Below are 24,640 nucleotides of genomic sequence, written 5' to 3'. Positions count from 1 at the left end.
CAGTCGCACAGTTTTCCCTGTGCTCTGTCAAAACATATGTTTTTAACGTTTTTGCGCTGTAGTCGACCGATGTGTGTTTCGATGTTTGTTTACGTGTAGCGTTCCCATACTACGGCGCAGTTACCTCGCATCGGACGGATGAACTGTAGATAATAAATGTCTGAAAATAAAAAATTAAACTTTTCACTCGAGGGAAGACTTGAACCAAGGACCCCTCGTTCCACAGTTACTCACACTAACCACGGGACCACGGCGCTCCTGAGCTCGCACGCTCCTTGATGTTGCTTATCTTGCACATGGACTACTCAGTTTGTATATTTTGCTTATTTTTGTCATAGTTCCTCACTTCTTCCTGTTTTCTTGATTGATCTGTATTCAGTTTTTCAAGGCCTATCCACTGTGCCAACGTATAACTAAATCTGACGGGGGTGCGATGGGGAGGTTCCCTTGTTAGCAATGCTTTTCTAAACAGTTGAAGGTAATGGTATCCTTTCATGTGTCCAAGCTTTACAAATTTATCTATGGTAGTAGAAGTTTTTGCAGTCAATCTGTTTCACAAATGGCCGATAAACTCGTCCTATGGAAAATTATGCCTCGGTAAATCGATACATTACAAATATAGCCGACAAACTATTTTTATAAACAAAATTTCTTCGTCATATAAATGACAGACAATGTGTTTCTCTAAGGTTCTTATATAATGCAAGTCAAACGGATCTATAAAATGTTTCTGTAACCTGCAAACTACGTCGTTTTCTCCTTAAATGAAGCTTTCAAACCGATATAAGTTTGTAATAGGAATTTTGAAACACCCTGTTTTGTTCTTAAAGCGGTTGCACTGCACATAAACTTCTCAAATTTTCGCGCACATACTTTGGAACTGTGACTTGGCACGCAAGTGCGATTTCGCACGACGCCACGGAAACTCTGAGGCGTGGACGAAGGGAACGTTTCAAATCTTATGGAAGTGTGGAGGCTTTTATGGCCGTTGTTATTGAAGGTAAAACCTTGTTAGTTAACAGGCAGTATCATTTTCTTCTTCAGTTTCTTCTTATGCGATTGACATTTCGCTCCCTTTGCTATGGTCAGGATCTTTTGGTGTTCTGGTAAGTCCAATTGAACCTTGAATTTCCACTCTCTGGATACGCACTTGAAACGAGTGGTGAGAAAGTGAGCTATCCTGAACCCGCAGACAACCTTCTAGGTAATGTAACCACAACTATGAGTAGTCATCTTGGGTATTAATAAACTGCTTCAGCTGTATTTAGTCCTTTATTATTGTATCAGCACCGATTTCACGAGACTAAAACCCACATCCCTAGGTGAACATCTGTATAACAATAAATCCAGAAGCAATAACAAAACTGAGAATTACACTGGTATGGTAAATTACTTTAAGATTTAATTATTTAAATATATTAATAACTTTTACATGAGAATATCAAAATGTTAGTACTCTCATAACTAAGACGTCAGAGCGGAAAAGCTCGGAACCTTTTTACCCAACTTCGTTGTCCGTCAGAACAAAACACCGCTGAAAGGCGGTATGAGATAGAATAAAACAGCCGGATTCCAATATAGGTGGATGGGTCCTATTCAAATCATATCATGTTATGTTATGTTATTTAACCGGGGACCTAGAAACGACGGAGAGGCTCCGTCCCTGCCGCAGCCGCAATGGTCCGCAACCCCTCCGCCGCCCCACACCGAACGCAGGGTTATTGTGCGGTTCGGCCCCCGGTGGACCCCCCAGGGAACGTCTCACATCAGACGAGTGTAACCCCTATGTTTGCATGGGAGAGTAATGGTGGTGTACGCGTACGTGGAGAACTTGTTTGCGCAGCAATAAAAAAATGGTTCAAATGGCTCTGAGCACTATGGGACTTAACTTCTGAGGTCATCAGTCCCCTAGAACTTAGAACTACTTAAACTTAACTAACCCAAGGACATCACACACATCCATTCCGGAGGCAGGATTCGAACCTGCGATCGTAGCGGTCCCGCGGTTCCAGACTGTAGCGCCTAGAACCGCTCGGCCACTCCGGCGGGCGCGCAGCAATCGCCGACATAGTGTAGCTGAGGCGGAATAAGGGGAACCAGCTAGCATTTGCCGAGGCAGATGGAAAACCGCCTAAAAACCATCCACAGACTGGCCGGCTCACCGGGCCTCGACATAAATGCGCCGGGCGGATTCGTGCCGGGGACCGGCACTCCTTCCCGCCCGGAAAGCCGTGCGGTTTTTTTTTTTTTTTTTTTAATGTGGTTTTACTTTATACCACAAAAAAAAATAAATGTATCTAGCACCGCATCGTGCTCTGAGAAAAAGAAAACAATATCTCGGCACGTTCCTACACCGAGGTAATGTATATAGGGAAAACGAAAAAAAAAGTGCTTCATACAGGATGCAGAAGGGTGTGTCGCTACTCTCCTTACGCTTCATCATCCAGGTACGTCTTCACGTATATCATGTTGTTCCACCGAGAATCGAACTTAGTCATGTCAGCTCACTCAATGGGTGTCTTCTCCTACCTGTTGATGATCCAGCTGTGTGGAGGGTCGCGTAGGGCACTCCCTAAGTAATTATAAAAATACTGTCTGTATTTTGGGTTCCGTACGATCTTGCAATGACGTTCTTGTAGGTAGTTCCAAAAGTCTAATACATCTTTAGGTCCATCGTGAAATAAGTAGTGTACCGCATGCGCACGGATCCACGTGACAGCGTTGGTCTTGGCGCGCGGGAAATACTGTTGATCCGGAAATAGTAGAAACCGAGGTTTAATGTGTTCCGGAGTCACTCGTAGAAAATACGACAAAATTTGTCGCACCAAGCGCCATACATCTTCTGCCGCGCCACATGTGAGACGGTGTTCGTCCGTGTCTGGTATCCCGCAGTCTACGCAGAGAGGCGATTCCGCCATGTTTATCTTGTGGAGGCGTGATCGGGTGGTCTGTTTACCATTGACTGTGATGTACCATGTGGATCGGACGGCTATGTCCAGTGGAATCGCGTGAATCGTCTTCCACACCACCTTCCAATTAATCTGAGGGCTTTTCGTCTCCACGATGTTTGGTGGGCGCCTCTGCTGTAGGACATGATATATATCCCGCGCCGACGCCTGTTTCGTCGGTGGTACTGCGATACGGAAATAGCTGTGTTCAATGTAAAAGTTCCCGAAGTAGTAGAAGGGTGGGGGTATGTCTTGCGTCTTCAGTGGGGGCATAATGGACGGCGGAGCTAAGGACTCCAACAGCAAACCTGTCAAACTTTCCGGGTGGTGGCGCCACAGCTTGATGTGTGAGCTGACATATAGGGCCACAGCTCTGTCGTGGACATGGACTAGGCCAAGACCTCCCCTTTCTGGGGGAAGGGTCAGTGACTCATAACTGACTTTGAAGAGCATGCCTGTACTGACGTAGGCTCCGAATGCCGCTAATAGACGTCGAGCCATCAGTAACGGTATTGGGAGAACACGCGCTATGTGTGGAAGGCGCGATGCGAGGTAAACATTAACGAAGTGTGTCCTTTGGAGAATGTCGAGGGTCCGCAGACGAAAGTTGAAGATCTGGACCCGAATTTGTTGTAATAAGCGGCGGTAGTTAAGAGCCGCGGTGCGCCGTATGTCGTCGTGAAACTCTATTCCGAGACATTTGATAGTGCCATGAAGCTGTAGGGGTTCGACATACGCTGGGGTCAACCCGTCTCCTATGGCCATGGCGACCGATTTGGCGACATTGAGACAGCTGCCGGAAGCCACACCGTACGTGTTAACCATTCTAGTGCTCTGTTGACATCATCGCGATTGCGGAATACGAGAACCAGGTCGTCTGCATATGCTGTACAGCGAAATGTGACGTCACGTAGGGTAAGACCGGTGAGGCGTTAACGGAGACCACAGAGGAGCGGTTCCAGTGCCAGAGCATATAGTAACGTCGACAAGGGGCAGCCTTGACGGACGGAGCGGAAAATCGGCAGGGACTGCGAGAGACGCCCGTTAACGAGCACTTTGGAAGTCGCTCCTCGGAGTAGGCGCATCACGACGGCTGTGAATTGCTGTGGGTACTGCATGTGCTGGAGAACGTACGTTAGGTACGCGTGATCCACTCGATCAAACGCTTGGCTAAAATCTAGTGATGCCAGCGCTCCCGGGACGCGGCGTGCCCTGGCTAGGGCTATTAAGTCACGGTATCGACACAGTGCTGTGTGGATGTTGTTGATACCCCCTAGGGAAGTCTGATCTGGCGAGATGACGTAAGGTAGGGTCGGTCGTAGACGGTTTGCTAATAGGCTGGTGAATATCTTCATGTCGCAGTTGACGAGTGTTAGCGGGCGGTAATCTTGTATTTGAGCCCCACCTTTAGGCTTGTGAGCCGGTATAATTATTCCTTCTACGAAAGTCGCAGGGAGCGGCACCGCGGGGGACATAAGCTCCCGACAGATGTCTGTTAACTTGGGAGCCAGTAAATACTGGAAAGTTCTATAAAACTCCACAGGGAGCCCGTCGGGGCCAGGAGACTTATTCGCCGCTCCTTTACCGATGGCGTCGATAACTTCGTCTTCCGTAATGTCGTTCAATAATTCAGTTTGTAAATCCTGTGGGACAATGCCGTAAACCAGTTGTGAGACTGCTGTCACCGTCGTCGGGTCGGAACATTGAGCAGAATAAAGTCGTGCGTAATGGTCGAAGAAGGCTGCAGCAATATCGCGTTGTGTGGTGTGATGAAGGCCGTCCTCAATGGTGATGGCATGTATCAGCGCCCGTCTTCGCAGTGTACGTTCTCGGATGACGTGGTACATGGTGGGTCGTTCCGTTGCGAGTCTGTCTTGTGTCCGCGCTCGGACGATCGTCCCTTCGAGGTGTCGGCGCATATGGGCTACGATCTGTGCTTTCGCACGCTGAACTGTCAGCTGTCGTTCCGGTGTGGATGGCAAGGAGGCGCATTCGCGAAGGACGGTGACATAAAGATCAAGGGTCTGCCGCCTCCAAGCAGCAGTCTCACGACCATACGTAATAAAGGTTCGCCGTTGGGCCGGCTTGGCGCAGGTTAACCACCAACTAATCGACGTAGGATACGTTGGGAGGCGGCGGACGCACAAACTCCACGTGTCTTCGATGGCGCGTCGACAATCCGGAGAAGCGAGATGAGCAAGGTTTAATTTCCAGGGATGTCGGCTGCGCCACACCCGTTGGCGACGAAGGGTGACGGCACATATATAGGCCTCGTGATCAGAAAAGGCTACTGGCCACACCTCCGCGTCACTCACCGTTGCCGCGAGAGAACGGGAGACGTAAATCCTATCGATGCGACTAGACGAGTGACTCGTGAAATGGGTGTATCCCGGTCTATTTCCTCGGACATGTTCCTATGTATCTATTAGCTGGAGATAGCCGATGAGTGTCCCAAGTTCGGGGCACGGTGAATGGCGTGGCAGCTGATCTTTAGGTGCTTGGGTGCAATTGAAATCGCCCCCTAATATCAAGTCATCGTGCCTGCCCTGAAAAAGCGGTGCTATTCCTTCTGCGAAGAAGAGCGATCGGTCACGACGGCGATTCGTTCCGGAAGGGGCGTACACATTGATAAACCGGACGCCTTGCACCGTTACTGCCATTCCTCTAGCGTCGGGGAGATATCGGACTTCGTCCGCCTCGAGGCCCTCTCTGAGGAGAATGGCGACTCCACTGTTAGTTGGCGAGGCGTGGGACACATGAGCCGTATAACCATACATACCCGGGAAATCGTCGACGAAGACTTCTTGGAGAAAGACAATGTCAACGTCTGCTGCATTGAGCATGTCTTGGAGCAGCGACAACTTCGTACGTGTCCGAATGGTGTTAATGTTGATGGTCGTTAAGCGATAGGTTTGTAGATCGTCTCCTGCGGTGGGGGCTGCCGTCAGTGTCGCCGTAAAAGGTGGGGCCTGTGATCTGCTGGCCGCGTCCGCGGCGTCATCTGTTGCTACTCGGGAGGGGCCGAGGTGTGGGAGGAGAGACCCCTCTCCTCATCCACCACAGCGGCCGTAGAATCGCCTTCAATGTCACCCGCCCAAGGTCCTCAAGTTAACGGTGGCTGCGGTAGAACACTTGTGGGCTGAGTGACTAAGGGTGAATCCGCAGTTGTTTCCGGTTGTGTACCAACGGCGGGCGCTGTGCTGGCCATCCGTTTGTCCGAGGGAGCGGAATCGGATTTGTCAAAATCAGACAAAGTGACAGGTGAGGGCGATCTCGTGTCATCCATTCTCCTCATCGTTTCGTCGGCCGTCCGGTCGTCAACTGGAGAAGACGTCCGCTGGAGGCAATCGTTTGAGGGTGTGCAACGTCGCTTTTTATGTTTTCTCGGTGACCTTTGTTTGCGGACGTGGGTTTCTGAGTCCGAAAGAGTTTGTGGTTCCCGTATAGCATCCCCCTCAGGGAGAAAGGCAGAGGTCGGTACAACCATAGCGTCGAGTTCCATTCTCTCGTCCGAATCTTCTTGTGGAGTCGATGGGCGGCGTTCTTCAACCCCTGCAGACACCGTAATGGTGTTGGTCAATCCAGGACCGGCGAAAGGTGCGCATTCTAACGCTTCCTGTCTTCCGGGTGGGGGGGGGGTTGTCGTCTGTCACGACGGTCGATCGTGTCACCTCTGCGTAATTGAGGGGGAGGGCCGTGAGCGTAGGAGGTGGTGTCGTGTCATGCAATGCAAGTTGTGTAACCCGACGTTGAATACACACCGAGCGCACATGACCTTACGTTAGACCGCACGACCAACCGGGCGGGCTGCAGTCATCCCATAGTGATCCATTGGTAAGGAATAAATAAATGAAAACTGTTAAGACGTAGTTTTGGGCCAGAATGAGAAACCAAGAAGTGGTTGGCACAAAATAGAGGGGTGGTCTACCTTGACCAAATCCGTCAAGTAAATAGCTATTGACGGAAAACCGCACTTACCGCTTCTCCGATCTATACGGAATCGCGAACACGGGGCGCGGCCACGTGCTCTCTCATAGTGACGACTGGGAAGTAAACAGCTAGCCTGTGGACGGCAGGCGCGTGCGCTGATGATGCGCGGGCTCGGCCGAATGGTTGGTAGTCTTTTGTAGGATACACGAATGGTGAATAAGTACAAGGAATATTTGGACAAACAGAACAAAAACTTAAAAAAAAACAATCTGTAGAATACCATTGTGTTACTGACAGTTAACATACTCGTATTTTTTCCAAGCAACGCCTGCAAATTATGAAGCTAGGGCGTAAAACAGGAATATCACATGCATGTATTACGACAACGAAACAGATCTGCTGGCAGTGTCCACTGACTATACCTTAAAACATTAAGGATTTTAAAATTCTAAAAATTATTGTTTCATAAGAAGTTTTTAAAAAAATTGTTCACATTGACAGTTAAAAGGATCCAAGACTGTAGTGAATTTTGATACATACTAAGAGAAGATAAAACTTAAGAAACTGAAGATGTGGCTTTTAGTGCCACGAAACTGGTAGTGATCCAACAATAAAGGAGTAAATACAGTAGAAGCGGTTTATTAATACGGAAGTCGCCTCCTGGACCTACCCACTGCCGCTGCGTCCCACGCTGCGGTCTCTCACCCCTCGTATACTCGGGCAGTGTGAGCAGCCGGCAGCGGCACGGCCCCCACCCCTGGCCGCTCTTTGTCCCCGGCCGGCCGCCTCCGTTGCACCTCCCGCCGTTCAATATATTCATCAGATACACATCACATCGCGTCGCCACATCGGCGGGCGGAACAAGGCGCCGGCCAACGCCTTAGGTCTGCCCGCTTCTGGGAATATCTCACGAAACTTCTAGTGGCCGCACGATTACGGGCCGCCTCGGCGTTTTTATTTTTAAGAAATTACCGCCGGGGTGCGCGGAGGGGAGCGGCTGAGTCCCCGCGTTAGTGGTGAGCCTTCTTCCTCCACAGCCTGCCCCCCGAGTAATTTGGAGCACGCAAGTGCGGCCGTAGGGCGTGCGTGCTGGGCCGCGGCCGGGCTGCGCCACGCGGGCTGCCGCATCGCACGTCGCCGCGCCTAGCGAGCTGCCAACGGCTGAAGCCGTACTCACACGGGACGCGGACCACTTTGGTGGAATTTCGCGTTCAGGAGCTTTCCCAAGCGGAAAAGGCTGAATCAATCAGACACGTCCGGCAGTTCTCTCGAAGTCCGTCTTTATACTGGATGGTAGCGGATTCTCGGCTGTTCAATATAAAACATTAACCGAAATACCAAATACCTAGACAACAGAACGCAGCTTGTCATTCTCAATAGAGAGAAGTCTTCCGAAGTAAGAGTGATTTCAGGTGCGCCGCAGGGGAGTGTCGTAGGACCGTTGCTATTCATAATATACATAAATGACCTTGTGGATGACACGGAAGTTCACTGAGGCTTTTTGCGGATGATGCTGTGGTATATCGAGATGTTGTAACAATGAAAAATTATACTGAAATGCAGGAGGATCTGCAGCGAATTGACGCATGGTGCAGGGAATGGTAATCGAATCTCAATCTAGACAAGTGTAATGTGCTGCGAATACACAGAAAGAAAGATCCCTTATCATTTAGCTACAATATAGCAGGTCAGCAACTGGAACCAGTTAATTCCATAAATTATCTGGGAGTACGCATTAGGAGTGATTTAAAATGGAATGATCATATAAAGTTGATCGTCGGTAAAGCAGATGCCAGACTGAGATTCATTGGAAGAATCCTAAGGAAATGCAATCCGAAAACAAAGGAAGTAGGTTACAGTACGCTTGTTCGACCACTGCTTGAATACTGCTCACCAGTGTGGGATCCGTACCAGATAGGGTTGATAGAAGAGATAGAGAAGATCCAACGGAGGGCAGCGCGCTTCGTTACAGGATCATTTAGTAATTGCGAAAGCGTTACGGAGATGATAGATAAACTCCAGTGGAAGACTCTGCAGGAGAGACGCTCAGTAGCTCGGTACGGGCTTTTGTTGAAGTTTCAAGAACATACCTTCACCGAGGAGTCAAGCAGTATATTGCTCTCTCCTACATATATCTCGAGAAGAGACCATGAGGATAAAATCAGAGATATTAGAGCCCACACAGAGGCATACCGACAATCCTTCTTTCCACGAACAATACGAGACTGGATTAGAAGGGAGAACCGATAGATGTACTCAAGGTACTCTCCCCCACACATCGTCAGGTGCCTTGCGGAGTATGGATGTAGATGTAGATGTAGAGACCTTCAGCCGTCTAAATTGCTGCATACACGGCGAGAGTTTATGCTGCTTGTCTTCGTAATTGCTAACCCTACCTTGCGCAGCAACGTAGCCGAATGTCTCCCCTATTGAGAAAAAAAAATGGTTCAAATGGCTCTAAGCACTATGGAACATAACATCTCTGGTCATCAGTCCCCAAGAACTTACAACTACTTAAACTTAACTAACCTAAGGACATCACACACATCCATGCCCGAGGCAGGATTCGAACCTGCGACCGCAGCAGCAGCGCGGTTCCTGACTAAAGCGCCTAGAACCACTTGGCAATAACGGCCGGCCCTATTGAGAATGCATGGAGGACTTTGGGCAGGGCCGTCCAATCATCTTTGGATTTGGACAATCTAAATGCACCAGTTGGACAGAATGTGGCACTGTACACCTCAGGAGCACATCTAACAACTTTGTCAGTCAATGTCAAGCCGAACAGCCCCTTGCATAAGGGCCGGATGGGACCAAAGCGTTACTCTCTTGCTCAATTTTTTAAAGCTCTTTCTCTTGAAGACTCATCCAGTTTATCTGAAATTCTAATCATTTTTGTGGTGTGCGTACTGTAAGACCTTCGGTACACACACCACCAAATTATTTGACTTGTCGCTCTAACGAAGTAGGCGAGTGTCAGCAATATGTCTCGTGGTCTTATCGTGGCGTGTTTATCTTCTGCCGTTAGGTCAGACGATAGAAATGCCACTTGCACCCTTAGAGTAGCAGATTGACGGTGACCAGCTTTAAACAGAACTTGATTAATTTTCACACACATTTATTAAAATAATAAAAAGAATAGACATTACGTAACTTGATTCTGGATTCTATTTACAATTGACAATCTGAAGTTCCTTTGGTCTTGGTACGTTAATCTTATTCTCACATATCTCTGATACTTGACAAAGTGTCTATACATGTATCTTCATGGCTATGTACAGGAATATGATAATCTTCTTAGGTGCAGGCTGAAACTTGATTATAGACTGATACAGACTAATGCAGACTGGTACAGACTGGTGCAGACAAATGCAGACTGACTAATCGGAGGTCTGTACACTCGTTATAATACCTCGCGCGTTCAGGTATCACTGCGCGAGTGTGATCCGCAAGGAGAAAAGGTTCTACGTTAGCAGCAATCTCATTGCCTGCGTTACATATTAATACGCGGATCGGCGGAAGCAGAATATGGTCCATCTCTAAGGCAGCGCCATCTCGTAGTGCGGAGACGGACGAGCGCTGCGCCTGCGCTGTTGTGCTTAGCGGGGCGCGCTCTAGTGGGAAAGTTGTGTATGCGCTGACTACGCGAAACTACTGTATGTACACAACAATTTGTTACTCTGTACATGCACATCACATCTGCCGTCCGATTCGGGTAATTCCTTTGCCGTGCGTCTTTTTTTTCCCCTAGAATGTACATGAACATTATTGCGGACCGTCTGCATCCTGCCACGCTTTATGTCTTCCCCAATTGCTATAGCATCTCCCTGTAGGCCAGAATAGTGCTTCATTGGTTTGGGGAGTATGTTAGTGAACTTACGTCAGTGTCTTGAACGCCAAATTCGCCTGATCTGAACCCGAAGAAACACATGTTGGACACGCATGGGCGCCAGTTGATTTATGAGAAGTGTGCGACCTTTGTGCAGATTTCTAATGCCCCATGCCTCCGGAAACCTACCGAGGATTTGTCGAATCCATGCCATTCAGAATCTCTGCTGTTGTGCGTTTGAAAGGCGGGCCAACATGCTATTAAGATGTTGGTTACAGTCTATTTGTTCATCAGGGGGTACTTGCTTCTTAGACAGGAGTTGTTTTTTTCAAATTCATACACACATGTGCCATTCACAATTTTTGTGATGAGGTCGTTGTTAGTATCGTTTTACTGCTCTTCATCTTAATCTTTCCTAATCTTTGTTTGTTAACGAGCTGGTACATTACACGGGAGTTGTCGGCTATACTAGGTGACCAGAAACAGTTTGAGGCCAGCCGGTGTGGCCGAGCGGTTCTAGGCGCTTCAGTCTAGAGCCGCGCGATCGCTACGGTCGCAGGTTCGAATCCTGCCTCGGGCATGGATGTGTGTGATGTCCTTAGGTTAGTTAGGTTTAAGTAGTACTAAGTTCTAGGGGATTGATGACCTCAGACGTTGAGTCCAATAGTGCTCAGAGCAATTAAACAGTTTGAAAAGCTTGTAACGTTGTTGGAGGATAGGTTTTGGTGAGAAATATTAGTTAAGAAAAATATTCGATACACTGCGCCGTTTCCGAATTAATTGGCATTGAAGTTAGCCAACCAGGTCGTTCCGCGCGTAGATTCAAGCTGTCCGACAGATGCAGTTAGTGTGGATGACAGCGCAAGAGACTTTGGCTCGGGTTCGGTCCTCACTGCTGTCAAATACCATGTTTTTGTATCGCTGTCTTGCTCGGTTTTAGGTAACCAAAGGGAAAAGAACACGTTTGGTGACACCTTTGGGCGGGCCACTTGAGTTTGCAAGCGCAACGACCTCATTGGCTAACTTTAATGCTAATTAACTCGGAAACAGCGCAAGTTGTCGATATTCTTCTTAACAATTATTTCCCCGTACAACCTATTCTGCAACACCCTTACAAGTTTTTCAGACTGTTTCTGACCACCCTTTATATGGCGCACAAACCACAAAGTTTGTTTTATTAAAATGGACGCGCGTAAAATGGTACGTTGTTTGGGCTAGCGATCGGAAAAGATGAGCTGAGAAAGTCGCGAAGGCGAATGTGGAGTTGATCGACTGTACACTGAACTGATAGCACGATAATGCATTTAACCTTTTAAAATACGCTTGAAAGCGCCTCGGATGAGAAGTCTTTATTGTGATAGTTGTTAGTTTTAACATTACAGCCGGCCGGGTGGCCGAGCGGTTCTAGGCGCTACAGTCTGGAACCGCGAGACCGCTACGGTCGCAAGTTCGAATCCTGCCTCTGGCATGGATGTGTGTGATGTCCTCCGCTTAGTTAGGTTTAAGTAGTTCTAAGTTCTAGGGGACTGATGACCTCAGAAGTTAAGTCCCATAGTGCTCAGAGCCATTTGAACCTTTTTTTTTTATTTTTAACATTAGACAGACACTGCGCATATATGACTGCGCCTAGCAAAGGGCACATTTGCTCCCTTATGCACATGGTAGCCTTGTTGTCTGTAATCGACCGGTCAGTGACGTAAATAGCAATCCGGAATGAATTTTCAATTTTCAGTAGAGTGTGTGCCGATTTGAAAGCTCCTGTCAGATTTCCTGCTGTATGGGGCTCAAACAGGTAAAGGCTCAATCGTACCAGGTTCGAGTCCCTTCCGCCACAATGGAAGCTTAAGTGCCCTATCAGGAAGTTTCAGGTCACCGCACAGTCCACTGCAGAGTGAAAATTCATTCTGGTAACAGTCTTCAGGATGTGGCTAAGCCATGTCTCTACAACATAAGAATGCCAGTCCCACAAGATATATATAACTTCTGTGGTATTTGGAATCTCGGAGATGAGATACTGGTGGAAGCAAAGCTGTGAGCAGGCGTTATGAGCCATGCTTGTATACCTCAGTCGGCCAAAAATAAAAAAAATAAAAACAAAAAGTTGATAGAGCACGTGCACACGAAAAGCAAACGACACAAGTTCCAATCCTGGTCCAGCAACCAGTTTTAATCAGTAAACACAAATCTAGCCGTTAATTCGTCCATATTCGCTAGCACATTCACAAAATCGAACAAATGTACTAGGAGTTTCTTCATACATGCATTAGAATACACCGGTACGTACTACTATAAATTCGCACGGAAGTCTCAGAATTTTTTTTAAGCCATGAAGGTGAATAAAACATTTGCAGATATCAGGCAATGCCTTGTGGTTGAATGCCCTCTGACAGCAAACTGCGTTTTCTTTATTCAGTTCATTGTGGCAGCTGGTTGAGTGCGGGTCTGTTAGGGCTTGTTACTGGATTCCAAATGGTTCAAATGGCTCTGAGCACTATGAGACTTAACATCTGAGGTCATCGGTCCCCTAGAACTTAGAACTACTCAAACCCAACTAACCTAAGAACAGCACACACATCCATGCCCGAGGCAAGATTGGAACCTGCGACCGTAGAGGTCGCGCGGTTCCAGACTGAAGAGCCTAGAACCGCTCGGCCACATCGGGTGGCTGCCGGATTCCGTTTGCGTGAAAATGGAAGCACAAACGGAGCAACGAGTTTGTGTGAAATTTTGTTTTTAAACTGGGAAATCAGCTTCTGAGACTTACGAACTATTGAAAACAGTTTGCGGAGATAATTGTATTAGCCAGTCAAATCTTTCTGTCTGGTTCAACAGATTTAAAAATGGCCGCGAATCATTTGAAGATGAACCACGGTACGGCCATCCTTCCACCTCAAAAACCAATGAAAATGTTGTGACGTTCGCGACTTAGTGCACTCTGATCGTAGACTGATAAACTTAAGTTTCTACGCAGTTCAGTCAATTTTAGATGAAGATCTGAGCATGTGTCTTGTATCCGCAAAATTCATTCCAAGAGCGTTGCCAAGTAACCAGAGACAATACCGATTTGAAGTGTGCCAATAATTGATAAATCGGACTAAAACTGACCCAGCTTTTGTAAATACGGTAATTACAGGTGACGAATCGTGGGGTATGGATATGACCCTGAAACCAAAGTGCAGTCTTCGCAGTGGAAGACTCCAGGTTCACCACGACCGAAAAAAGCACGGCAAAGTCGGTCGAAAGTGAAGATAATGTTGGTGATTTTTTTCGATTCTACCGGTATTGTGCATCATGAATTTACCCCTGAAGGACAGACAATTAACGAGGAGTACTGCAAATGTGTCCTTGAGCGTCTGCCGGAAAAGGTGCGGAAGAAAAGGAAAGATAGGAGTTGGGTGCCACATCATGTCAATGCTCCGGCTCATCTTGCCTTCTCCAGCGTTGAATTTTTTACCATATTCAACATTCCTGTGCTTCCACAACCACCATATTCCCCTGATTTGGCCCCTGCGAACTTCCACCTGTTTCCTAAACTGAAATTTTCACTGAAAGGGACGCGATTTGACTCGATTGAAGACATCCATGCAAATACGGAGAGCGTCCTTAATACACTTCAGGAAAAAAATTTCCAGGAGTGTTTCCAAAAGTGATAAAACCGTTGGAGTCGGTGTATTCAATCAGAAGGGGACTATTCTGAAGGAGATGCATCACAATAGCATGGAAGTACCACCATTGTACAATTACAAGCCCATTCTTAAAACTTTCCAATCACACCTCGTATATGTTTGCGTGGCGGCTTGTAGTATAGCTCCGTGAGTTTTTATGAAGGTTTAATTCCAAGCCGCGCGGGATTAGCAGAGCGGTCAGAGGCGCTGCTGTCATGGACTGTGCGGCTGGTCCCGGCGGAGGTTCGAGTCCTCCCTCGGGCATGCGTGTGTGTGTTTGTCCTTAGGATAATTTAGGTTAAGTAGTGTGTAAGCTTAGGGACTGATGACTTTAACAGTTAAGTCCCATAAGATTTCACACACATTTGAACATTTTTTAATTCCAATAAAATAGAATAATAGCTTTGAAAACGAATTATTGTTGATGTTTGAGTACCATTACCGCCCAGTATGCATAATGAAGCATTGCGCAACATTACCGAACTGTTAACGGCAGTTAAACGGTGGTTCTTTGCATTGAATACGCGGCCCTTTTATTAAGGAGTTCCCTCCTACCCCGCCCGGGCAGCCGGCTATACCTGCCGCGACCCCTGTCAATAATCAGACCGGCTCCCCTGTCTAATGATTTTCAAATAAGATGCTCCCATTTGAAGAATTAATTAAGCTCCCTTTAATCACATAATCGCGTATTCAATTAATTTCAGCTTCTCGTTAAAATGAAGCTAGGGTGGAATAAGGTCGATCAAATGCAAACTTGTAAAGAGGACAACGCATTGTGATGCAAGTAAGCGCGATATCAGTAGTTCAGCTGAAATTAAATGTATGACAGTTTAAAAAACTTTAACCTACTGGCCAGCGATATTATTCTACAGAAATCCGCTGGTGTTAGTAGTCACAGGCAGCTATAATCTAATTCATCCAACAGTCAATTTAGGAGAGACCGGAGGAAATTGATGAGAGGTTTAAGATGACTAATCCATTCATATAAGTTCACACCTTTACGAGGGGCGTTCAATAAGTAATTAAACGCTTTGTGATGAAAACAGGTTGATTTTATTCAGGATTCCAAGCAATCCGTTTTCAGGCCACAAGTGGCCCATCGGGACCATCCGACCGCCGTGTCATTCTCAGATGAGGGTGCGGGTAGCAGAGGCGTGTGGTCAGCACACTGCTTCCCAGTCGTTACACTAGTTTTCTGTGACCGGAGCCGCTACTATTCGGTCGAGTAGCTCCTCAATTGGCACCACGAGGCTGAGTGCACCCCAAGAAACGGCAACAGCGCATGGCGGCCCGGATGGTCACCCATACAGGTGCCGGCTTCACCCAACAGCTCTTAACTTCGGTGATCTGACGGGAACCGGCGTTTCCACTGCGGCAAGGCCGTTGCTCCAGGATTCCAACACACCATATTAGTCCCCACTCTTCTAGCTACAAAACCCTGTTTCTCAACATAATCTCCGTTCACTGCGACTGCCTAACGCCAACTTACTGTGAGAGCCTGTACGTCCACATGATACCACTGTACTGGTCGACGTCGGAGCCAACGTTTTGTTGCGTCAATAAATCACCCCATCGTCCACGTACTGCTTTCTGCAGACTGCATCCCTCATTGGGCCAAACGGTTGGAAATTGGAAAGTGCGAGTCAGGGCTGTAGGGTGGATGAGGAAGAACAAACCAAAGATCATTTTTGAGCTCCTGTAGCGTGCGCAGACTTGTGTGAGGCCTTTTAGTGTCGTGGAGAAGGAGATCACCTCGATGAGAGTGTCCGCACGTCACAACATTGTACGAGTCACAGCTGTGTGCTGCCGGCCAGCACGAAGGAGACTGGACAGCTTTGCGCGACCCTGTTCCGATGATGACAGATGCGGCGCGCGGAGTAGGTGCGTGGTTAGAGGCGCCATGTCATGGATTGCGCGGCCCCTCCCGCCGGAGGTTCGAGTCCTCCCTCCGGTATGGGTGTGTGTGTAGTTCTTAGCATAAATTAGTTTACGTTAGTAGTGTGTAAGTCTAGGGACTGATGACTTCAGCAGTTTGCTCCCTTCGGAATTTGAACATTTGGTGACAGACGCCTCGCCCAACGTTCCCCCGTGCTTTTGATCACTTCCAGGTCTCTGCAGACATTCTGCAAACCTACGAATATCTGTGATGCTCTTGTTTTATGGCGAAAGCTCTCTGTCTCGAACGCACGTCCGTCGCAGACGCCATTTTGAAGGTCACCACCTACTGAACTTCACGAAACTATAGAGGCTGAAGCTGGAATGTTCCACGATGTCCCACAAAAACTTCCGCATTTTTTCGACCTAAATTGGCTCAGGAAAAAAATGTGCTGCATTATTTATTGAACTCCCCTCATACTAAGGCTTCACGCAATGAGACACTACAAAAACTCGCAAAGTGAAACTGTTGCTACCAGTTCGGTGTGCATAAGATAACTGTCGTGTACATTGCTTAACGGTTTATAAGTTTCTTAACATCGAATTTAAGTTCTTGTGCAATAACTAGTAAAATGTTTGGTTGTTCTTTATTATAGATAACTACACAGACGATATGCGTTTCACAGTCACTTTTATTCGTGTCATTGCTGTTAACTCTACTTCGGAAATCAAACTCTTGCTTGGGCCAAGTTTATTGCGACAAGCTGATTACCACGTCATCAACTGAGCACTAGTTTCATACCAACTTCAGTCGTTAATGTAATTAATGTATTCCAGTAATATTTTGCTGCGGTAGAAACGACATATCGAGGTCTTGTTACGAACAAGACAGAAATTGGAATTGTTCTTGCTCAGGCTGCAGTACCAAGAGGTCAATCCATTGACATTCCTGATTAATCGCCTACTGAACATCATGTATACCAAATGAAGAACCAGGACATTTAACAAATGCGAAGTGTTTTCGATTTTAAACAATTGCCTAAAGGAAGTCCACGTGTGAGAAAATGAAAACGCACAGAACACAATGAAAGTGCTATAAGAAGATTCCATATAACTGATGTTGATTGGAAAAGGTGTCGGCTAAAGGTGGAACAAGAACATTTAAAACAACAAAGAAAAACTTCCAAAGGAAGTGTAGTGCAGTGTCCTGCTTCTGATGAGATCTACACTGTCTCTCAGTAAGAGGGCTGGATAGTCACAAACTCTACACGTGGTTGCATGACGATAGTTCTTATTCTGAAGGAAGAAAACTTGTGTCTGACTGCTGTCGATGAAGAACATTGATCTAGAGCTATGTCTGTTATCAACACAATAATCCTCTTAGTAATTCCGAAAGTTTAATTAATTAATATAACGTCTTACACTTTCCAAGAATAGAAATATATCCAACTTTTAACAGTATTGCAAGATGCCCCGGCACCTTCTAATTGCTATGTAAACAATAAAGCGTAGCTTTATGGTACACAGGACGTTACAAGCTATGAATCCTTCAATGAGACACAACTTCACACGAGACACACGTATTCTTTCTCTCTGTCTCTCTCTGCCCAGATTAAACGGAGGCCGTGTGAGGCCATTGTATCGATTGGTAACATAGTTAAGCTTTAAACTACGTATCATAAAGCAGCTGATGAACAGTCTATGCTTGAGCTACTTCTGAAAATCGTTTGTTGTGATACGTATGTGGAACATGTCAACAAAGGGTTTCCTACATGCGCAACGGACTTCATAAAGAAAACTCTTCACATAACCTCGTATAAAATTACAGGAATCTAGAGATGTTAACTACAAAATACACAGGAAAACAGCGTAAACGTAATAAAAAAAGGAGCTTTTACAAGGGTACAGTTCCTTAGACTTTCCCCCGTGGCACTGGACACTAAGCCAACACACGACTCGTGGTCATCTGTGCGTGGGAACGTTCAGTAACAATGAAACATTGAGGGAAAAAAATCTCCGTCCCGCTGAATAAATTTAAGTTTTCCATTGTTACAACAGAGTTATACAACAGAGTTGTGCTTCGTATCTAATGGCCTTCCAATATCACACCTGCCCCCGTCTGCGTCGTAACGTGGTTGGAATGGAATGTAGTGTTACTCTTTGTTATAATTTTATTCGTTCAAATCTCTGTTGATGCTGATTAGGCGCTGAGTTGTGTAAAACATATCTGTGCTGCCCAATCAGATGCACTTGTCACAAAATCAAACGAACAGCTGATAGCTTTCTCTAGTCTGGTGTGGTGGTGGTGGTGGTGGTGGTGGTGACGGCGGATGTGGTGATGGTTGTTGTTGTTGTTGTTGTTGTTGTAGCAGCAGCAGTAGTAGTTGTAGTAGTAGTAGTAGTAGTAGTAGTCGTGTCGAGTAGACAGAGAAGCCTGATCGTATTTGCATCTGATTCCTGTAACGTAGAGTAGATTGGGCAATCAATAATAAATTAACTTACGCAGATAGTTTGTTTTTCTTTACACGTATTAAAATACTGTCCTCTTATTGTATTGTATCTAGTTCACTAAATTTTTAAAACAATGAGAATTATTTTGCAATTTTAAAAGCTAATGGAAGACTATCATCTTGTCCTAGTACCAGGGCAAGATGACTTTGACACTGGGACAATACGGCCTTATTGATAAAAGTTGAATATATTTAGGCTTATAATTAATTAATTAAATATTGCTGCGTATTTCTTATTTGAACGATATTTAATGAAAGGATTTGGGTGTTAAAGATTAATATAACTCTAGGTCAGTGTTACTCGTCAACAAAAATTAGACATATTTGTAACATTCTGTACAGTCTTCTGATGGAGGTTAAACGTAGCCGAGTTTCTTTGGAAGAGTTTCTTTGTTGTTTTAAATGTTCTTCTTAAATGTTCCCCTGCCCTTCCTTATCAACCACCATCGGATTTTACGTGAGACAGCTCGCACTTGCGCTTTGCGTTCGTGTGACTATTCTGCTTTTTAACGTATGACTTTTCTTTAACCCGTGCTTTAAAATGAAAAATACTTTGTCAACTTTTTGGCTTATATATTATGATCGGTCTGAAGTTCATCAGAAGAATAATTAGGAGTCTGTATGGTTTGGCTTTCAGGTGCTGCAGCTCGAACACGAACATTCTCAGTTTCGGTGTTATCCACACCAAGAACACGACTTATCGTATCCGCTGCATCAAAATGATTCTCGTTGAACTCAAGGAGTTCTTAAAGTTCGATTTCATATTCTTCGAACACGTTAACTGCATTAGTAACCATAGCTACTTTGAAATAATCAGTCCATTGAGATGATTATCTCGTGAAGTTGCCCCAGTCGATTTGCCCCAATCGATTTGCCGCAGTCGGCTACGTTAAAATACATTTTTCGAGTAACATTAACAAGAAAAAGGCATGAATAACCAAATATCTTACCGGTAGTTCCAGAAGAGTTTGTGTTGAATGTCTCGAAATTTGTAACATGTCAGTCAATGAACACGACAATTATCTAACGCAAACTGAACTGAAGATGGAAATTACATTTCCTGAAACCAGTTTCCTTTAATAGAGATCTCTGTGGCTGAGGCGGAATTATATTCATTTATTTCCAAAAAATACTTCTGGGTTGTAGGCCGGCCGAGAGATTCTATGAAATGGTGTAGAAACGTTTCGCATACTATTGCAGGTGGGCTTCATCAGAGTACGCAATACTCAGGCCGAAGTTGATATTTTAGTATCTCACAACTACATGCACTACTGATAGTGGCCTTTCTTGACGTGAAGTGTTCTAAGTAGATTCATTTTTCATCCCAAAATAGGGTTACCATATTGTTTCCTGTTGACTACTGTGTTTAGAACTTTTTAGTTTGAGTGGTGATGAATGGCACTATGCCATATTAGCTTCCTTATTTTATAGTTGCTGCTAATGAACGCAGTTACTGTCTCTAGTGACAGTTCTTGCAAGAAATCACCACCTATTTGTTCAACGCTCTTCATAAGTTGTTCACGTGCATCAACGCTCGCTGTTTAAATTCAAATGTCAGCTGCAGTGTCACTCGGAGGTTTCCCATCAACTATGATTTAAACACATGCAGTGTTTTCTGAAACCACTATGCTATTTTCCTGAAGCGGATGACGAACGTCGCCAACAGACGTCATAACATTCACGATCTTCCGATTCCATTTGCAGAGTTGGTGATGTGGCAAACATAGTTCACCGTATTGGACTTTCATTCTCCGATAATTTTCAATATGTTTGACATATTCACTACACAGAAATGGAGTAACATAACACATGATAGTGGTACAGCCATCTTTGTAATGTTCCTGTGCACGCACTTTTGCATTTAAACAATGATGCCATCTGGTAAGCGTTTCGAACACTTCTAGATAAAATGTGCTTGTCGTTACGTAAATGCATAATGAGGAATTCCTTGAGGCTGTAGAGCATATCATAACAAAAAATGCTGCACATATATTTACAAAAAAAGAAATTATGTATCAATAATTTTCTTCATGCTGGGTACAGCATCCGTGAAATGCTGGATACAGCATCCGTGAATTTTTTGAAGGACAAATTCATGATTCCGTCTCGGCTTTTGCTTAGTTAACAAATATTTACGTTATTGCGTTTCACACGATTGACCAATTATTTCGGCCTTACAGCCCACTCTCAAGTGCTTCATCACGTCGTAATATATCAGACTATAAGCAGCGAACAGGGTAATTCCGAAAGCAAGGACATACATGTGCGGGCTTCAAGCTTGAAATATAACATTTACTGAATAAAATAGTGGTATCGTTGAATCTATTGGTACGTTCCTAGACACTATTTGGGCTCACTTTCTTAGTGACAAACAGAATCATTATATATCGTATTTTAAACCTGCCGGCTGCATATGTATGCCCTTGCTTTCGGAACTACTATGTCCGCTGCTTATAATCGGATACCTTACGACATGTTGTCGATACCTCTAGCGCTTGAAAGTGGTCTGTAGGTTCGAAATTGGCCAATCGTGTGAAACGCAATAACGTAAATATTTGTTAATTAAGCAACAGCCGCGGTGGAACCATGAACGTGTTCTTTTTAGGTACATCAATGTTCCTTCCACAGATCGTAAGTGAAATGTTCCTCAAGGGTGTGGGACAAGTCAAGAAATCAAGCTTATAGTCATTTAAGAGGTAATACCAAATTATACATGTAAACGTATATACACAGAAGTGCATAATTCTTAGGCTACTGCGCCACCAAACAGAAAGCAGTTTAGAGCAGTTATTTACGTTAATCACTTTACTATACTAAGGATGCGCAGAAGCGGGTTCTACGTATCACTCACGGTATCTGATACTGTTAAAATATATATATATATATATATATATATATATATATATATATATATATATCAATTGGCTGTACTAAGAATTCGACAGTGAAGGAGGAGTTGGGCACCTAAAAACTGAACTATCTTCGTAGATAAACATTTTATAGCCTATAGCAAGTTATGAAAATGTATGTTCCTGAATAATATACACCTTTCTGGACCAAATTAAATCACTTTAAATGTTTATTTAGATTATTCTTAATTCTAGTATTTATTATATGATATAAGGTGTTGACTTAAAAAAAGAGATATATTATTTACGACAAATTTCACTAAGGATTAAATTTATTATAGAAGTGACAGTTAGTGTGCTTAGTTCGTTAAATTAGAACATGGTTACTAATAAACAGACTGTTGACGTCACATTTAGCTTTTATAATTTTTTAAATGCACGTTCGTAGCTTCCATCAGACTCACCCATGTATAAGTGTGTTTGTGAGTACACGTGGATCCTTAAATTGAGTGTCTGCGTTGTTATTCATGGAGTGTAGTTGGAAAAGGAAGGCATGGGAAGAAATTTCTCGTCATTACTCCTTGGACTTAAAACTGTGTAAAGGCTATGACACGATGCATGAACTTCGATTTTGTGTTTCCTACTATAGACGAGCGTAATGGGTCGTAACATTCATGAGCGTCCCATCTACATTTTGGTAATGACACAGGAAGAAATTGCTTCCAAACTAAGAGCAGTCATTCTTTTTTAATGTTCCTTCCGCATTACCAGAGCAGCTTGACCAGCGACCATAAAGTTACGTAAGACAAACGTGACAATTACAGACAGTATGAGGTCATAAGAATTGCATTCCGAAATAGAGAAACGGGTATTCCGATCGCGCTGTCCCTCGAACACGACGTATGGATTGTAGAGGTGAGTAGCATGTCGGTTTCTGAAGATATTGCACTACAGACGTTTTCATGTTCTAATAAAAAGCAATCCCAGTTGGAATTATTAACTTCAAACAGATTGGCGCTTAGAATTTCAGTTTATCATTAGGATAAGCCAGATACGAAGAATATTTTTGAATTCTGTTTTCGACAGTATATAAGTCACTTTTGGTGAAGTATTCCATGCGTCTAGCTTTCCCACAGCACACAGAGGTAATTACCATTTATTCTACACTGTGCAATAGCCAACGATCAGCCTCTGGGTAGATCAAGAAAGTTGGACAGACTGCTTGTGAAAGCTACTAAAATTTTTATCATCTCCGTCACCATTTGGTTGAGTGACTGGGGTCGTCGCTGCTAACTGCTTTGAAAGTCATTGACTTCTTTTGCACTGAGCTGCATTTTATAAGGAACGACCGTTTTTTGTTTCGTTGGTGTGATGGCGATGTAAGTGCATCGACCTAAAGAGGGCATTAGGCGCGTTGTGCTGTTCTGTAATGGACGCCAATGGATCTTTTGTATATTCTTCATGTTTTATGTATCAGGTTCTGACGAAGAATGTGGTTGAACGTCATATATCTATTCAGACCAATACTATGACAGAATATGTTCCTGTATCTGATAATGACTTCTGATAAACAAAACAACTAGCGAAGATAAAAGTTTTCGTAGCAGTTGATCATAATTACACCTTTTACACGGACTATACCGACCTGTTGCAGCGCGCCTCTGAGTTCGTCCTGCTCTCGTGCCTACATGTGATGCAGGCTGTAAACGTTTGAGCATTACTCTAAAATTTGTCCACTAGTGTCTTGTATGTTACTCCCCTCAAAGATGTATTTCACTTTCCCACAAACCTTCCAAACTAACATTCCATTTCTCTCTGCTGGCTTTATGTGTTCGTCTCCTTTCATATCGTTTTGTAATATTATTGGTAAAATTTTAAACACTGTGAACGACTACAGAGATTCACCGGCAGTCTCGTAATAGACTACTGTAGGATATTTCCTACTCAGTCGCTGCTGGGGTACTGATTATTCTTCGTGTTTTACTCTCCTTTTTGATAAAAATCGATAAAACGAAAATCGCACTTGACTAATCTGAGCCCGCTCTATGAAATGGCGCTGTAAAAATACACTGATTGCGTGGCGGCTCCCGTCGGAGGTTCGAGTCCTCCCTCGGGCATGGGTGATTGTGTTGTTCTTAGCACAGTCTAAGTTAGTGTAAGTTAGTTTAAGTAGTGTGTAAGTCTAGGGACCGAAGGCCTCAGCAGTTTGGTCCGTTTGTGACGGGAAACAAACCTACGCTATCCGTTGACACTGCGCGTCGCTTGAAAGGCGGAAGAGCGGTATTTGTTTGGGCTGACTCCTGCTGCACTTTGCAAAAACGAAATTACAAACATTTGCGAAACATCAGAGAAAATTTGCCTGACGAGTATGAGAAGGAACACTCCGCATATGAACTGAAAGAAATAAAGTAAATAATTTTGACGACATATTTATTATTTTGTAGGTTCAGCGTATCTTAACAGTATGCAATAATATCACTTCATGTCTCTGAATTTTCAAAGATTTCATCTCCCTCTATCCATTACTTTCGCTTCATTGCATTTCATTCAGTTAATATATAAAAAAAGCATTCCGTCGTCAGGCCATGAGAGGCCTACCGGGACCATCAGACCGCCATGTCATCCTCAGAGGAGGATGCGGATAGGAGGGGCGTGGGGTCAGCACACCGCTCTCCCTGTCGTTATGTTGGTATTCTTGGCCGAAGCCGCTACTAATCGGTCAAGTAGCTCCTCAATTGGCATCACGAGGCTGAGTGCACCCCGAAAAATGGCAACAGTGCATGGCGGCCTGGATGGTAGCCCATCCAAGTGCCGACCACGCCCGACAGCGCTTAACTTCGGTGATCTCAGGGGAACCGGTGTAGCCACTGCGGCAAAGCCGTTGCCATTCAGTTAATATAAGAGAGCGATTTTCCCAAATGACTTCAGACTGCAAGGAGGAAAGAATGCCATAGGGACGTATGGCCGGAAATGTGTTCCAAGAGAGTTACGAGGTCTGCTCAAAAAATTCTGGACCACTCGTAATTCCGCACCA

Source organism: Schistocerca americana, chromosome 4 (genome assembly GCF_021461395.2).
Source record: "Schistocerca americana isolate TAMUIC-IGC-003095 chromosome 4, iqSchAmer2.1, whole genome shotgun sequence".
NCBI classification, from domain to species: Eukaryota; Metazoa; Arthropoda; class Insecta; order Orthoptera; family Acrididae; genus Schistocerca; species Schistocerca americana.
This window is presented reverse-complemented; position numbering follows the sequence as displayed.